This window comes from Dendrobates tinctorius, unplaced genomic scaffold, assembly GCF_039654945.1.
Source record: "Dendrobates tinctorius isolate UK_male_01 unplaced genomic scaffold, ASM3965494v1 ptg000016l, whole genome shotgun sequence".
In the NCBI taxonomy this organism is placed as follows: Eukaryota; Metazoa; Chordata; class Amphibia; order Anura; family Dendrobatidae; genus Dendrobates; species Dendrobates tinctorius.
This window is the reverse complement of record NW_027361684.1, coordinates 23,073,423-23,091,853: the sequence shown is the minus strand read 5'-3', so window position 1 is coordinate 23,091,853 and position 18,431 is coordinate 23,073,423.

The following is an 18,431-nucleotide window of genomic DNA, read 5'->3' as shown; positions in this document are numbered from 1 at the left end:
TTTCAGGGATAGAAAGTTTTAATCTCCCAGATCAGGGAGGTAGCCATTAAGGCCCCATCTCACATAGTGAGATCGTTAGCAAGATCGCTTAAATGTCACCAATTTTGCAATGCAACAGCGACCTCGCCAGCGATCTCACTACATGTGACACATAGCAGCGACCGGGCCCCCGCTGAAATCTCGCTGATTGTGCTCGAATGTACTGGGCCACTTTTTGATCGCTGGTGTCCCGCTGGCCAGCATGCATTTTTGTGTTTGATGCTGACGAGCGACCTCGTTGGCGACTCAGAACTCAGGGACGCAGGCGTGTCATCAGAATAGCTGCTGTGTGACAAGGTCCCAATGACTGCTGAGGTCGTTTTACGGATCGCCGGATCGCTGCTGCGTCATTGAGTAGACCTGTCTGTTTGACAGCTTACTATCGACCATTTAGCGACATATCAGCGATCCTTACCAGGTCACATCGTTGTCGGGATCGCTGGTGCGTTACGTAGTGTAACTGTACCTTAATAGGATACTTCTTAGAAGAGAAGCCAAATGGATTATAAAAACAAAATCACAATGGCCGCTGGATTTTAATGACAAAATTGACATGTCGGTATTTTTATAGTATATACAAGTGTTGTTTTTTTTAAACTTTTGTGTGATTATGTTTTGTTCGTACATCATTGACTTATTGATGGGATATGTTCCTTATAAAGGGGAGGCTCCCCCATGTCAGTTTGTATTTGGACCCGTTGAAGCACCTTTGTGTGCGAAACGGAAGTCATCCATCTTTTTCACCTGAATTCTCCATTTTTTAATCATTCTGCAATAAAAGACGGTTTCCTCTCTTTGAAGTTCTTAGAGAAGTAACATTGACCTAAATTATTTATAAGGGTTATTTAAATGACAGTGGTGGCAACTATGGATATTAAAGAATGGCCAAAAAATGTTACACGTGAAAAAATAGACTGTATTTCTTACTGTTATTTAATAATTAAAAACCTAAAACTAGTTTATATTTGTGTCTTATATATTATTATGCATTTATTACAGTAACTTGCATCATTTTGAAAAAATCTTCACTATGAATTAGACTTATTCGGCCACAAGCACAGTAGTATCAATCTGGTATTGATCCAATTAGTACATTTTATCTTGGAAAGCTTCATGAGCAACTAAAGACTTAACAATGTAGAGTCCTCATTCTCTAGTTTTATAGCTGAAATCTTACAGACCGAGGTTAAAATTTAATAATGGAAAGTATCATTGATTTTTTTGGAGCAACTAAACACAATGAAACATTGACTAGAACGCTATGCGCCCAAGACAATGGTTCAGTAACTAACAAGTGACTGAAATGCAGTTTGTGCATCTTAAGGTGACGCTGAAATAAAAGAGAAACTACAATGGTATAATCAGCAAAATAGATATTTATGTAGTCAATTATGTCAATTTGATTCATCAATATTTAAAAGGTAGATATTAATTATTTCATTGTTCATATTGATTTGCTACCAATCCAGATCCAGAAAAATTGATTCTACTTTCTTTACTGATGAGAAAAAATATTTTCTCTATTGATTCTTTTAGGGAATCTGTCACCATGTAAATGCAGTCCTATCTGCTGGTATCATGTTAAAGAGCAGGGGAAGCTGAGCAGATTAATCTATAATTTTTTGTGGGAAAAATTAAGTATAACCTGGGCTTTAACCTCTGCTCTTTCTGGATTTTCGATCTAGGGAGTGGTCCTATTCGTGACTGACAGCTTTATTTGCATAAGAATGAATACAGAGATGGATGTCAGTCACTGATAGGATTGCCCACTGGACCAAAAATCCCACAGAGAGCAGATGTGTATAAATGGTTAAAACACAGGTTATACTGAATCTTTTTCCGCAAAACTATATATCAATCTACTCAGCTCCTCCGGCTCTTATGATGCCAGCAGATCAGTCTGCATTTTCATGGTGTCAGGTTCTCTTTAAAAAAAGTCTTTATTAACAATTCTCAAAACTGGTGAATAAAAGTGAACCAGATATAATCTATTATTCAAGGGCAATGGTTTCCTAGTACCAGTAAATTAAAACCAACCTGTTCAGATGAAGACATTGAATAACTGTCATCTGCACAGTCTGTTGAATTTTAGCATGTTGCTGGATAATATTTCACTCTGTACTACTAAAGACTAATTGTTAATTTTTAAACCACTTTGGAGAATTCTATAAACACAATCAAACCCCCTAAACCACCCATTATATAGCAGTTTCTATAGTACGTTGACACGATGACTATCAATGGAGCATGAAGCCTGTGGAGGACCGCATTAGCAGACCACCATTTATATGTAAGTGCCCAGACTTTGTTTTGTTACCATAATAGCCATCCTTACGGGAGCTTTACACATAGTGATATCGCTAGCAATATCGCAAAAGCGTCACCGATTTTGTGACGCAGCAGCGATATTGCTAGCAATTAGTGTTGAGCGATACCTTCCAATATCGGGAAATATCGGATCGGATTGGATCAGACCGATACCCCAAAAATATCGGATATCGCTGATTCCGATACCGGAAACCAATGCAAGTCAATGGGACCCAAATATCGGAATTAAAATAAACCCTTTCTTTCCTTGTAGGTTAATTCTACATGAAGGAAAACAACTAAGAATAATGTAGAAAGTATTGGGGGAGGTGGAGGAGACATTAAAGGCATAGAGGTTTAGCCCAATCAAATGGAATAGCAGGAATTAATTTTTTTTAAGATGTTCGGAGTTACAAAGATATTGACTATGTTAAAGGGGTTGTGTAGCAATAGAGGGAGACATTCAGAAAAGGCACATGTTGGCGGAGTGTTCGAACGGAGTGCTTCATCTAGCTTGGAGGTTGACTGAGCCCCTGACCCGGAGGACATGGCACTGATGCGGGCACATGTATGCACAACAGACTGAGTAAAGCTTTGGAACTACATGCCCTGGTGTCCCTCAGTTATTCCTGCGCCAACACACTCAGCACTGCTACATCTCTGTGCCTGGCACTGCACCATCTATGTCTCTTCACTACCTCTCCATCTACACTGCCCTGAGACTGCTGCCCTACCTGTAGAGGGCCACAACATCAAAGCATCACCACACCATCTGTCCCAGAGGATCTGTCTGCAGCGTCAGCTTTACATCTTAATTGCCGAACTCCACAGGTGGTGTCACGAATAGTGTTGAGCATTCCGATACCGCAAGTATCGGGTATCGGCCGATACTTGCTGTATCGGAATTCCGATACCGACTTCCGATATTTTTTCAATATCGGAATTCGGCATCGGAATCGGAAGTTCAGTTGATTGACAGCCTGACGTCATCATGATGCGCGGTGTGTGCGCATCATGATGCGCCGTCATTTCGGGCCTTCCGGGGGTCTCTGCCGGCCTGCCGGGGGGCTGTGCCGGCCTGCCGGGGGGCTGTGTGGACTGCCCGGGGTCTGTACCGGCCTGCCGGGGGGCTGTGCCGGCCTGCCGGTGGTCTGTGCACCCTGTGGGGGTCTGTACCGGCCTGCCGGGGGGCTGTGCCGGCCTGCCGGTGGTCTGTGCACCCAGTGGGGGTCTGTACCGGCCTGCCGGGGGGCTGTGCCGGCCTGCCGGTGGTCTGTGCACCCTGTGGGGGTCTGTACCGGCCTGCCGGGGGGCTGTGCCGGCCTGCCGGGGGGCTGTGCTGATGTCCGGGGGTCTGTGCAAGCATCGTCCGATGGGACTACAAGTCCCATCTGGCGATGCCTGCTACCATGACAGTGATTGACACATTAGCCAATGATGGGACAGTAGTAGTCCCATCATCCGGCTAATGTGTTAAATGTTAAAAAAAAAAAAATACTACATACATACTACATATATACTACATACATACTACATACATGCTACATACATGCTACATACATGCTGCATGCTACATACATACTACATACATACTACATACATACTACATGCATGCTACATGCATGCTACATACATACATGCATGCTACATACATACTACATGCATGCTACATACATACTACATGCATGCTACATACATACTACATGCTACATACATACCACATACATACTACATACATACTACATACTACATATATACTACATGCATGCTACATACATACTACATGCTACATACATACCACATACATGCTACATACATACTACATATATACTACATACATACTACATACATACTACATGCATACTACATGCATACTACATACATACTACATGCATGCTACATACATACTACATGCATGCTACATACATACTACATGCTACATACATACCACATACATACTACATACATACTACATACTACATATATACTACATGCATACTACATGCTACATACATACTACATGCTACATACATACCACATACATGCTACATACATACTACATATATACTACATACATACTACATACATACTACATACATACTACATGCATACTACATACATACTACATGCATGCTACATACATACTACATGCTACATACATACCACATACATACTACATACATACTACATACATACTACATGCTACATACATACTACATATATACTACATGCATGCTACATACATACTACATGCTACATACATACCACATACATACTACATACATGCTACATACATACTACATATATACTACATGCATGCTACATACATACTGCATGCTACATGCATGCTACATACATACTACATACATACTACATGCTACATACATACCACATATATACTACATACATACAATACATTCATACAATACATACATAGACATACAGTACATATAACATAGAGTAACATACTTACCAATACTTGTCACATTGTTCCCCGAAGCCATTGTCTTTTCCGGAATAAATATTAACATAACAAACCACAAAAATACTCACCCACGATCCGAAGCAGTCCACGAGTGTGTCCCACGACGATCTTGGGTAGAGAACTGCAGCATCAGATGATGCTGCCGTTCTCTACGGGCTGCAGGAATCCAATGACGGAAGGTAGGTATCCTTCCGCACTGTATTCCTCCGCCACTTAAAAAAAAAAAAGTCCCTAGTCTCACTTTATGCCATTGCTGTGTGGGAATTGTATGTATGTGGCATGTAATTTTTTTTTTTTTTTTTACATTCAACACATTAGCCGGATGATAGGACTATTACTGTCCCATCATTGGCTAATGTGTCAATCACTGTCATGGTAGCAGGCATCGCCCGATGGGACTTGCAGTCCCATCGGACGATGCCTGCACAGACCCCCGAAGCCTGCACAGACCACCGGCAGGCCGGCACAGCCCCCCGGCAGGCCGGCACAGCCCCCCGGAGCCTGCACAGACCACCGGCAGGCCGGCACAGCCCCCCGGCAGGCCGGCACAGCCCCCCGGAGCCTGCACAGCCCCCCGGCAGGCCGGCACAGCCCCCCGGCAGGCCGGCACAGCCCACCGGAGCCTGCACAGACCACCGGCAGGCCGGCACAGCCCCCCGGCAGGCCGGCACAGACCACCGGAGCCTGCACAGACCCCCTGGCAGGCCGGCACAGCCCCCCGAAAGGCCCGTACAGACCCAGAGAGGCTGTACAAGGGCAGGAAAGGGTTTTTCTTATTCCGATACCGGAAGTCCCATAGACTTGAATGGGACTTCCGGTATCGGAATCGGCGATACCGATACTTTTTTTAAAGATCGTCCGATACCATCCGATACGATACTTTGAAGTATCGGACGGTATCGCTCAACTCTAGTCACGAATCATTCACTCATAAACTTCAATCATCATCCACACGTTCAACATTTCCCTTTTACAATGGACGCCCAGGGCCACGGACCAGGTCACAGCTACCGTGACATCTCCCACTGAAACCAACGGGCCCGGTACCGAGTACCCTACCAGCCCTGGCGGGTGATCCAACTGGGCGGAAATACATAACAGAACAGTTTGTCTGGGCTTTTCACATAATCTCAGTGCATATCTAGGCTGCAGAATGCTGACAATAAGTAATTTACCTTCTGTGGCTAGTCTGCACGGTTTCCAAGATATCATCTCTTGCTTCTAAGATAAACGTCCAGGGGGTGTGTGTTCTGGCATTGAAATGAGAACTGGTCGCTTCCTCCTCCTTCACTAGTTTCACTTTCCGTAGATTACTGTTCAGCGTGAACAGGGGGAGGAGCAGCTGGGTGGTCTGCTCGCAGCCAATCACAGCCATGCCATTAGTTAACATGCCTAACATGCATAACAGGATGTGCCCACACTTCTTAGGATTCCTCATTGGCTGAATAAAATAAAACTGGCTCATTGCATTATGGGAACTTCAGATTCCGGTATTCGATATACTAAAAGTATCGGAACTCAGTATCGGAATTCCGATACAGCGAATATCAGCCGATACCCGATATTTGCAGTATCGGAATGCTCAACACTACTAGCGATATCGCTATGTGTGATACTTACCTCCGACCGGCTCCCCTGCTGTGTGTCGCTGATCGCGCGAGATCGTGCAGTCCATTTCTCGTCGGGCGCTTTCTGCTGGGCTTCCTGTTGGTGCCGACGAGCGACGCGTGGACCCAGACGGAGGACGTCAGGATCGCCGCGTCTGAAAGGTAAGTAATGACAGCTGCTGCGTCGCTACATCGCTGGTGAGATCTAGCTGTTTGGCATCTCACTAGTGACCATTTAGTGATGCACCTGACCGGGTCGTATCGTGGTCGGGATCGCTGGTGCATCCCTAAATGTAAAGGGGCCTCTAGGCAATATAATAGTACCTATTGTGTACTTACAGCTAATACTAAGGGAATGCTAATTAGCTTTTGGTTATCTCTGTGATTGACAATGTGCACTATGTTTACATAATTAGTAGGTCAGGCTTCTGGCATTGTCTACTCCTATTACATGTTTGTAGTGTCCTTGAAATTGCATTTTGTATATTAACCCCTTCGCACCCGAGCCTGTTTTTGCCTTTGTGACCGGGCCAATTTTTTCAATTCTGACCAGTGTCACTTTATGAGGTCATAACTCTAGAACGCTTTAACGGATCCTACTGATTCTGACACTGTTTTCTCATGACATATTGTACTTCATGATGGTGGTAAAAATTTTTAGATATGATCTGCGCTTATTTGTTAAAAAAATCAAAATTTGGCAAAAATTTGAGTTTGGGGGGTCAATATGACAGAAAATACCCAAAAGTGACACCATTCTAAAAACTGCACCTCTCCATGTACTCAAAACCACATTCAAGAAGTTTATTAACCCTTCAGGTGCTTCACATGAATGAATTGAATATGGAAGGAAAAAATAAACATTTAACTTTTTTTCACAAACATTTTACTTCAAAACCATTTTTTTTTATTTTCACAAGTGTAAAAAGAGAAAATGAACCACAAAATTTTTTGTGTAATTTCTCCCGAATACGCCAATACCCCGTATGTGGGGCTAAACCACTGTTTGGGCACACGGCAGAGCTCAGAACGGAAGGAGTGCCGTTTGACTTTTTCAATGCAGAATTGGCTGGAATTGAGATCGGATGCCATGTCGCATTTTGAGAGCCCCTGATGTCCCTAAACAGTGGAAACCCCCCACAAGTGACCGCATTTTGGAAATTAGATCCCCCCAAGGGATTTATCTAGATGTGTGGTGAGCACTTTGAACCCCCAAGTGTTTCACTAAAGTTTATAATGTAGAGCCGTGAAAATAAAAAAAATCATTTTTTTTCCTCAAAAATGATCTTTTAGCCTCCAATTTTTATTTTCCTAAGGCTAACAGGAGAAATTGGACCCCAAAAGTTGTTGTCCAATTTGACCTGAGTACGTTGGTACCCTATATGTGGGAGAAAACTACTGTTTGGGCACACGGTGGGGCTCGGAAGGGAAGTAGTGACGTTCTGAAATGCAGACTTTGATGGAATGGTCTGCGGGTGTCATGTCGCGTTTGCAGAGCCCCTGATGTACCTAAACAGTGGAAACCCCCCACAAGTGACCCCATTTTGGAAACTAGACCCCCCAAGGAACTTATCTAGATGTGTGGTGAGCACTTTGAACCCCCAAGTGTTTCAGTAAAGTTTATAATGTAGAGGCGTGAAAATAAAAAAATCACTTTTTTTCCACAAAAATGATCTTTTAGCCCCCAATTTTTATTTTCACAAGGGTAACAGGAGAAATTTGACCATAAGAGTTGTTGTCCAACTTGTCCTGAGTACTCTGGTACCCCATATGTGAGAGAAAACTACTGTTTGGGCACACGGTGGGGCTCGGAAGGGAAGTAGTGACGTTCTGGAATGCAGACTTTGATGGAATGGTCTGCGGGCATCATATTGCATTTGCAGAGCCCCTGATGTACCTAAACAGTGGAAACCCCCAATTCTAATTCCAACCCTAACCCCAACACACCCCTAACCCTAATCTCAGCCCTAACCATAACCCTAACCAAAAACCTAACACCAACACACCCATAACCTTAATCCCAGCCCTAGCCCTAACCCTAGCCCTAACCCTAGCCCTAACCCTAACCCTAACCCTAGCCCTAACCCTAGCCCTAACCCGTGTACCTGCTTTTTTTTTTCTTTACTTTTTTATTTTTGTGACAAGATTGCTGCCCTGCGATCTGACTCATAGTAACGCCACTTCTCCTCTGATCTCACACTGACAGATGATCAGAGGTGAAGCAGCGTTACTATGTGACAAGATCGCTGCCTGGCACATAATAACGCGACTTCTCCTCTGATCTCACAATGACAGATGATCAGAGGAGAAGCAGCGTTACTGTGTGACAAGATCGCTGCCTGGCACAGCGTTGTAAGGTATGTGGGGGTCCCGGGGGGGGGCACAAAACCGCCGACAGTAGATAAATGTCGGCGCTGCACAAAGCCCAACAAGCGCCAACATTTATCTACTGTGGGCGGTTGGGAAGAGGTTAAATGATTACTTTTATATACTAGTCTATTATCAATAAAGACTTATTAACTTTACTGGCATGGTATACTTGCTCATGTTCTTACGTGGTTTATCACTATAGTGAGTTGTGCCATTTTTTCACCTATGAGTTTTTGTGCTACGTACTAAAGACTAATTGTTAATTTTTAAACCACTTTGGAGAATTCTATAAACACAATCAAACCCCCAAACCACCCTTTATATAGCAGTATCTATAGTAATTTGACAAGATGACTATCAATGGAGCATGAAGAAATCCAGGTATAGGGAATAGAGGGAACAATCGGGGAAGGAGAGTGGGTAAGAGCTTGGGTAACGCTCACATGCTGGAGTTATGAGAGGCACAACTTCTATGTAGGCATGAAGAAAAACAGCTACTGCCCCATGGCTATTGGATAAATCCTCCACTAAATTTTGGATCCAGTTGGATTAGACATGTTAGGTGGGCTTTGCTGCTGGAGTAAATTGATTCTTCATTAATGATGTTAAGAAGGTTTTGTTTATCCACAACCCAATTCAACGCTGTACCGGTATCTTTATCAAATGAAAAAAACAAATGTGCAAAATGTGACAACAGATGGGATTTTAAAGACCCAAAATGGATGACAATTACTTATGGGTATGCCCACAGGGATGTTTAAACCAATAGAGAAATAGGAAAGGGGAGGAAAGTTCAACTCACAACTAAGTAAAGATGAAAGTTAGAGAAAAAAAAGAGGAAACTAAACATACTGTATTTATGACAAAATGTAAAGAGATGAATTAAAAACAAAGTGTTGAGGATCAATAGAATTTGAATCCAGGATGAAATGATGTGTAGATGCCAGAAAGTGAACATTTATTCGAGGAACTAGCTATGGAGATGGGAGAAAAGGCAGCAAATAAAAAAAAAAATAATTATAAAATATAAATAGTTGAATATAGGACAGAGTTTTGGAGAGGAGAAATAGGATTAGAACCCAGAATGGGTCTGTGAATAGGAGCCAGAAAAAGAATATTTAACAGAGGATCTAGTTACCTGGTGAGATGAGCTAAAGGCGACAATGAAAAAAAGATAGCCATACATACAAAATAATATATAAATAGATGAGTAAAGGACATCAATGGGGCACCCCTTATTGTCTCCATTATGAGGACCAATGCATTTTGAAACCTTCACCTGTTAATGTATATTATACAAATACAAACAAGAGAAAGACATTGCTGGGTTGCAAATACAGTAAATGCTTATTTATGATGCTACAGGACACATTATCATTAACATGGCAAATGCATGTTGCAGATTTGTTTGAGAAAGAAAGCCCTGTCAATACGCTAAGGGAGATAAAATATCAGTTTCTGTCACTGTGTCCATGAATATAAAGAACACTTTATAATGATTTATGGATACACATTCGGATGAGAGTAAAGCTTCACCTGACCCTGAAGGAAATCCATTAATTCTATGAGTAGGAACATCACTGAACTGTATTAGGTAGAACTAATTAGCAATTAGAGACAGGAGTGCTAATGGAATGGAAAGGGGAATAAGGAGCTTTCTAGGTAAGAGGATAAGAAATCGTGGTTATGCCATTCAGGATCAATAGAGCAGACTTGGTGGACACATTACTGGAATGAAATAAAACAGCCTAAATGGTTTTCTTTCTTTTTCTTTGGTGCAAGCCCAATTTATTAATGGAAATAAAACTAAGTGTGAAATATGAACTCAGCAAGCTACAGAGCCATCCTAGCAATATTTGTCAATGTCTTAGATCTATTATGGAGAGAACTATGCAAAATCTGAAACCTTTGTGTCATGATCCCAGTGCAGGTTTTTGAGCTGCACACCTGGGGTTAATGTCTGGAGCTCGGTGCAGGTTTTGACCTGCACACCTGGGGTTAATGATTGTGGCCTCTTTCTGGTTCTGGGAGAGCTTCTTAAACCCCTGGGAAGCTTAAATCCCTGCCAGTTATACTTTTGCCTTTGGCCTAGTGTGCTGACCACTGTGTGCCTGTTTGTTGCTATAGCTTGTTTATATGGTTCTGACCCAGTTATGTTCCCCGTTGTGAGTTTGCCTGTTGATTCTGTACTGTCCTATCCTCTCTGTATATGACTCATTGCCTGCGACCTGACTACTCTCTGCTCGCCCCTCTTGTACCTTTGCAGCTATCTCTGTGTGTGACTCACTGGCTATGTCTTGACTATTCTCCCTGTCTATGCCCTCTGGTAACTTTGTCTCGCAGTTACCCTGCTAGGAGTTATCTTACAGCCCCTAGCTCTGTGGAGTTTAGGCCATGCCCCTAGCAGTCACGTGCTTCAGGTCCTGCAGCTCTGAAGTACGCATCTACTCAGCTGCTGCCCGCTCCACAGGTATTTCTGAACACTGTTCGCTTTACTCAGGACACAAGCACTGGCTCAGTGAGCAAGTTCAGTGCGGTGTTCCTGACATTAAAACTGGCCTACAATTTTTTCTTCTCTCCTCACTTCTGCAGCATGGACCCAATGTGTGCTTTATCTGAGCATGTGAAATGCTTGACTCAGTCACTGCAGAAGCTTTGTTTGGAACACCAAGCTCTGGCCCAGTCCCAACGGCGGGTGGAGGACTCAGTTCAGGGGGTGCTTTCCGCAGGCTTCCAGCAGGTGGGGAATAGAGATGTCATTTTAGTCCCACCCGAATCCCCGGTTAAATTGCCAGATACATTTTCTGGTAACAAGGATGATTTCAGGGCATTTAAGGAGGGCTGTAAGTTCTTTTTCTCTTTGAGACCCCGCTCCTCTGGGGATGAGAAACAGAGGGTGGGGGTGGTGATGTCCCTGCTTAGGGGGTCCCCACAAGCCTGGGCATTTTCGCTTTCCTCTTCTGCCCCTGAGAGAATGTCTGTGGATGCGTTTTTTGAAGCCTTAGGGCTTATTTATGATGAGCCTGATAGAGTGAGGACAAGGTGATGAGTGTCTGTCAGGGGGAGCACTCGGCCGAATGGTTCTGTGCTAAATTCAGACGTTGGGCAGCCGAGATTTCCTGGAGTGATGCCGCCCTTCGGGGGCTGTTCCACAGAGGTCTGTGTGAACGTCTGAAGGATGCTTTGGCACTTCATCCTCCGCCTGACTCCCTGGAGGATGCCATGATCCAAGCGGCTCGCATGGATCACAGGCTGCGGGCTAGAGGCATTATGCAATGGGAAACACCATTATTCTTCAGTGGAGATGAGACCCGGACTCTTCCTATGGCTATGGAGGTGAGCGCTGTCACCTGTGAGGGAAAGGAAAGAAGACGCCGCCGGGAAAAGCAGTTGTGCTTCTATTGTGGGAAATCTGGACATTGGAAGAAGGACTGCCCCTCCTTTCCGTCATCCTCCAAGATGGCGGGAAACGACTAGGTCTGGGTAGTAGTCGAGGAGGCTACCCAGACCTTCAGGTACAATTTTCCTCATGTGCAAAAATGGTGCTGCAGGTGGAACTGGAACTTGGTTATGGTCCTGTTCAGACTACTGCTTTTATTGACTGTGGTTCTGCTGTGAACCTGATTGATACCAAGGTTATGACTCTTAATAAGATAGGGACAGTCAGGCTTCACGATCCTGTTAAACTTGTGGCAATTGACTCGTCTCCTCTTACCCAAGACGGTATCTGTTGCAGGTCTGAACTTTTTTCTCTAAAAGTGGGTTCCACTCATGTGGAAAAACTAAGTTGTCTTGTGCTAGATAACTTGCCTGCAGGACTGGTACTGGGGATGCCTTGGCTTCAACGCCATAATCCTACCATTGATTGGGTTACAGGGGAAATCACTCAATGGGGATGCAATAATAAATGTGGTAACCTGGGACATCTTGTTAACGCTGTTAAATCTGTGTCTGTGTCGTCTGTCGGTCTGGAAGGTATTCCGGAGTACCTGAAGGATTTCGAAGACGTTTTTTCCAAAAGTGAGGCTGAGGAGCTGCCACCACATAGACCCTACGATTGTGCCATTGATTTAGTACCCGGAGCCAAGCCATGAAGGAGTACATAGCTGAGAGCCTCCGCAAAGGGCATATCAGGCCTTCTGTGTCACCTGTGGCAGCAGGGTTCTTCTTTGTGAAGAAAAAGATGGTGGTTTGCGGCCGTGCCTCGACTTTCGGGAACTGAACAAGATAACGGTTAGGAACTCTTACCTGCTTCCCCTCATCCCAGATTTATGTAACCAGTTAGCTGGGGCCCAATGGTTCTCCAAGTTAGATCTGCGGGGGGCCTACAATCTGATAAGGGTTCGGGAAGGGGACGAGTGGAAAACAGCTTTCCTCACATCAGAAGGACTCTTTGAGAACCTGGTAATGCCTTTTTGGTGAACTAATGCACCCGCTATTTTCCAAAATTTCATCAGTGTTGTGTTTTCTGATCTGATAGGCCGTTTTGTTATTATTTATTTGGATGATATTTTGGTGTATTCCCCGGACAGTCAATCTCACTTGCAACATCTAAAGACAGTTCTCCAGAGACTCAGGGAGAACCAATTGTTCGCTAAATTGGAAAAATGTTCGTTTTTTGTGCAGGAGCTGTCTTTTTTGGGGTTGATTGTGTCCTGTGAGGGGTTTCGTATGGATCCTAAGAAGGTGCTGGCGATCGCTGACTGGGTTCAGCCTCGAGATCTCAAGGGGCTCCAGCGCTTCTTAGGATTTGCGAACTATTACCGGAGATTCATTAAAGGTTTCTCACAAGTGGTTAAACCACTCACAGATCTTACCCAGAAGGGCGCTGATGTAAAAAATTGGTCTGTACTCACTAAGGAATCCTTCTCAGTGATTAAGAAATGTTTCATGTCTGCCCCGGTGTTGGTACAACCTGATCCATCCAAACCATTCATTGTGGAGGTGGATGTTTCTGAAGTGGGGGTGGGGGCTGTGCTGTCCCAGGGTCCGGCCACCCTTACCAATCTCAAACCCTGTGCATTCTTCTCCAAGAAGTTCTCTTCAGCTGAGAAAAACTATGATGTAGGCAATAGGGAACTTCTTGCGGTCAAGCTGGCGTTTGAGGAAAGGAGGCACTTTTTGGAAGGGGCGGCTCACCCTATCACGGTTGTCATGGATCACAAAAATTTGGCATACCTTGAATCTGCTAAGAGGCTTACTCCTAGACAAGCCCGTTGGGCACTTTTTTTTCACGATTTCAGTTCTCCATTACTTTTCGACTGGGGTCCAAAAGTGGATGCCCTGTCCAGAAGTTTTGATCCAGTGACTCCCCCTGAGCCACCGTCCTCCATTCTTCCCCCAGGGGTGGTAGTGGCGGGGGTCTCAACTGAGTTGGCACAAGAAATTCTAAGGGCTCAGGCCCTAGCTCCGGCAACCAGGCCAGGGGATAAGCTGTTTGTTCCAGATTCATTGCGGCCTAGACTTCTGCAGGAGTTTCATGAGTCTAGGCTGAGTGCTCATCCAGATATCACAGCCATTAGAGAGGCAGTAGCCAGGGGTTTTTGGTGGCCTTCATTAAGGTCCGATGTCAAGGAATTTGTTTCTGCTTGTGGCATGTGTGCCCGTTCCAAAAGCTCACATAACCGACCGGCTGGGAAACTCATACCTTTACCAGTTCCTGATAGGCCATGGACTCATCTTTCCATGGATTTTATTACTGGCCTTCCACCTTCCAGGGGCAATACCGTGATCTGGGTGGTGGTGGATAGGTTTTCTAAACAGGCCCATTTCATTCCCTTGGCAGCATTACCTTCAGCAGAAACATTGTCAAGGTTGTTTGTGCAGCATGTGGTCCGATTGCATGGGGTACCCCTGAATGTTGTGTCTGACAGAGGTGTGCAGTTTGTGGCCAATTTTTGGAGGGTGTTCTGTATGAAATTGGGCATCTCACTCTCCTTCTCATCGGCATATCACCCGAAGAGTAATGGTCAGACAGAACGCAGCAATCAATCCCTGGAACAAATTCTCAGGTGTCTGACCTCCGCCAGACAGGAGGATTGGTGTGATACGTTACTGTTGGCTGAATTCGCTTTTAACAACCGGGTGAGTCAGTCCACCAACATGTCCCCATTTCTGATTAACTATGGGTTTAATCCGCATTTTGGGGAGATTTCTCGGGTGGATTCCGGTTGTCCAGGTGCAGAGGGGTCCGTTCAACGGTTAAAAAACCTCTGGGCTGAAGTCCGGCGTAATATCTCTCGGGTTCAGGGGAGATACAAATATTTTGCGGACAAAAAGAGAGCCTCGGGAGACATGTTTCAGGTGGGAGAGAAGGATTGGCTCTCCACACGTAACATCAACTTAAAGGTACCATCAGTTAAGTTGGGACCAAAGTTCATTGGTCCGTACAAGATTATGGAGATAGTCAACCCAGTGGCAAATAGGTTGCGTCTCCTCGCCTCCTTAAAAATATCTAATGTGTTCCATAAATCTCTGTTGAAACCCGCAGGATCTGTCAAAGAGAACTCTGAGTCTGTTGTTCCTCCAGTGCTGGTGGAGGATCAATTGGAGTATGAGGTTGGACATATTGTGGACTCTCGGCAGGTGCGCCGCTCTTTGCAGTACCTGGTCCACTGGAAGGGATATGGACCAGAAGAGCGCTCATGGGTCCCTGCTCGCTCGGTACATGCAGATTGCCTGGTTCGGGCTTTCCATGCCAAGTACCCGGAGAAGCCTGGGGGTCCAGAGGCCCCCCCGTTGAGAGGGGGATACTGTCATGATCCCAGTGCAGGTTTTTGAGCTGCACACCTGGGGTTAATGTCTGGAGCTCGGTGCAGGTTTTGACCTGCACACCTGGGGTTAATGATTGTGGCCTCTTTCTGGTTCTGGGAGAGCTTCTTAAACCTCTGGGAAGCTTCAATCCCTGCCAGTTATACTTTTGCCTTTGGCCTAGTGTGCTGACCCCTGTGTGCCTGTTTGTTGCTATAGCTTGTTTATATGGTTCTGACCCGGTTCTGTTTCCCGTTGTGAGTTTGCCTGTTGATTTTGTACTGCGTTATTATCTCTGTGTATGACTCATTGCCTGTGACCTGACTACTCTCTGCTCGCCCCTCTTGTACCTTTGCAGCTATCTCTGTGTGTGACTCACTGGCTACGTCTTGACTATTCTCCCTGTCTATGCCCCCTGGTAACTTTGTCTCGCAGTTACCCTGCTAGAAGTTATCTTGCAGCCCCTAGCTCTGTGGAGTTTAGGCCATGCCCCTAGCAGTCACGTGCTTCAGGTCCTGCGGCTCTGAAGTACACATCTACTCGGCTGCTGCCCGCTCCACAGGTATCTTTGAGCACTGTTCGCTTTACTCAGGACACGCACACTGGCTCAGTGAGCAAGTTCAGTGCGGTGTTCCTGACATTTTGTTTGCACACCAAATCATTCTTTTTCAACCATATCTAATGCAACTTAGTAAATGTCCTCAAAATACAGCTGCAATTTTATTCAAAACCGAATGATAATGTTCCAACAAGCAGGAAAATGCACAAAATAAAGTAAAAAAATGAAAATGACGTTTAGGGAGAAATTGTGAGCGCAAATTCCTCAGGTAGAAGAAGTTTTCAAGCAGAGAAAAGATTTTGGGTCATTTGGCTGCCACGTTACATGCCTTTTGATCTGTGTCACAAATTATGACATCTATTGTATACTGTTATGATCCTAATATTACTTCTGCTTTGCATTAAAAGGGTTTTCTGGAGTAAAAGTAATCTTGAATGATGTACCATTAAGTAGAGAGACTTAGAGAGAATAGCAGCTTCTACCCATATGTAGTGGAAAGAAAAGTCCTTCCTGGGAAAAACAAAGTAGTAAAGGGATGAAGTGTGCTTTTTCATGTATATAGGGAGCTATTTGGGTTGAGAAATGTGAAAGGGATACTAATAGAGCTACATAACCCATTATAGCACAATGAAATATATGTTAGGGCTCTATGTGCATCTCAGTGATCAAATATGTTTACAAGTTGCACTTTTCCGATTACCCCAGCAAACAGGCAGTGATTGACAACCAGGCTCCTGCTATAATATTGTAAATCAGAAAAAATTAAATTGTATTCATTAAATTATTAAATGATCCTTTTAAGTAGCTAGACTATGGCGCTTGTTTTGTTACCTAATCACCCTCTTCCCTTCGCAGGTTACAATTAAGGGTGCCGATTGGCAGCCATGTCAATCGGGGTCTGTTCACTACAGAAACCTGTTAGGATGCTTCTCAGTGAATTTCAGAGATGCACGCATAATGTTATAGTAATAACAAACTTTTCATGTTCAAGTCTACTTTTGGACTGTATTCCTTTAAAACAAAAACAGAAATAAAGTATTTCGAAGCATAAGATTAAAAAAACATTTGTTAACATTTAAAACAGCAAGTAACAATAAATTAAAAAAACTATTGCAAAATTAGTGATTTTTTTTTTAATTCTGATACTCAAATATTAGATAAAATATGATCATAAAGTAATTCTTCTCCAACATAGTATGCAAAAAAAAATACAGATTTTCATAAAACAAGCCCCTTTATATAGCACTGAATTTTTTTTTCAAATTGTATAACCCTTAGAATCTGGAGACGCAAAAACAAAGGATTTTTTTTAAATGTGCTTATATTTTGTAAAACATGAGAAAATTATATGAATTGGGAAATACCATAATCATACTGATGAGTATAAGCAAGTGAGCATGTGAACTATTGCCCACTATAATTGTTGTTTCTTTGTTCATGCTGCCTCCCAATAAAATAGAAATAGTGGAAAAAAATGACTGAAGACTGTACAGTATAAAATAAGTCCTCCTGCAACTCTGTCAACTGAAAAATAAAAATTTTATGGCTCTCAGAATTAAAAAAAGGATCTTTTTAAAGAGCATATCAAAAGTATTAAAACATGAATATCTATATAAATAAATACAGATAACACAACCATAACTACGGAAAACCTAAACACTGGAATAAATACACAAAACACATTATTTGGTTGTCAAAATGGCCACAACTTAATTTAAATCAAAGTATTATAACAATCACAGTAGCAGTCAGGTGATCTGCTAGTACTGCCCGGCCTTCATGGAAACATCAGGCTAGTAACCAAAGCTAGGTACGTTTTATATTTTCCTTTAGTGAAAATTATTCCACATCAACTTGTCTGCAACTTTCACCTGACTCATAAAACACATAGTTTGACAGCTTATAGATTTTAAGCCATGTTTTACATTTTTTAGCCATTTTTTCTAATAGTTTAAACATTTATTCAGTGCAGTAAACATACAAATTAGTCCCTGCAAAAGTTTTCAAATCGAGATTTTTATCTTGGCAAGCCACTGTGCTGTCATGGTTGAAGGATTACCCTTCCCTAGGGCTTAGAAACTTAATTCTGCATAATAGGGAATATAAGATTAATCTCATATTCCACCATGTAAAGAAACATTCAAGTTAGGTACACCAGATATGAATTAAGCCTATATGGCAGTGCATAGATACCATATGACTAAGGGTACTGTTACACATAACGATGTCCCAGCGATCCCACTAACGATCCGACGTGGATAGGATCACTGGGACATTGTTAGCTGATCGCTGGTGAGCTGTCACATAGACAGCC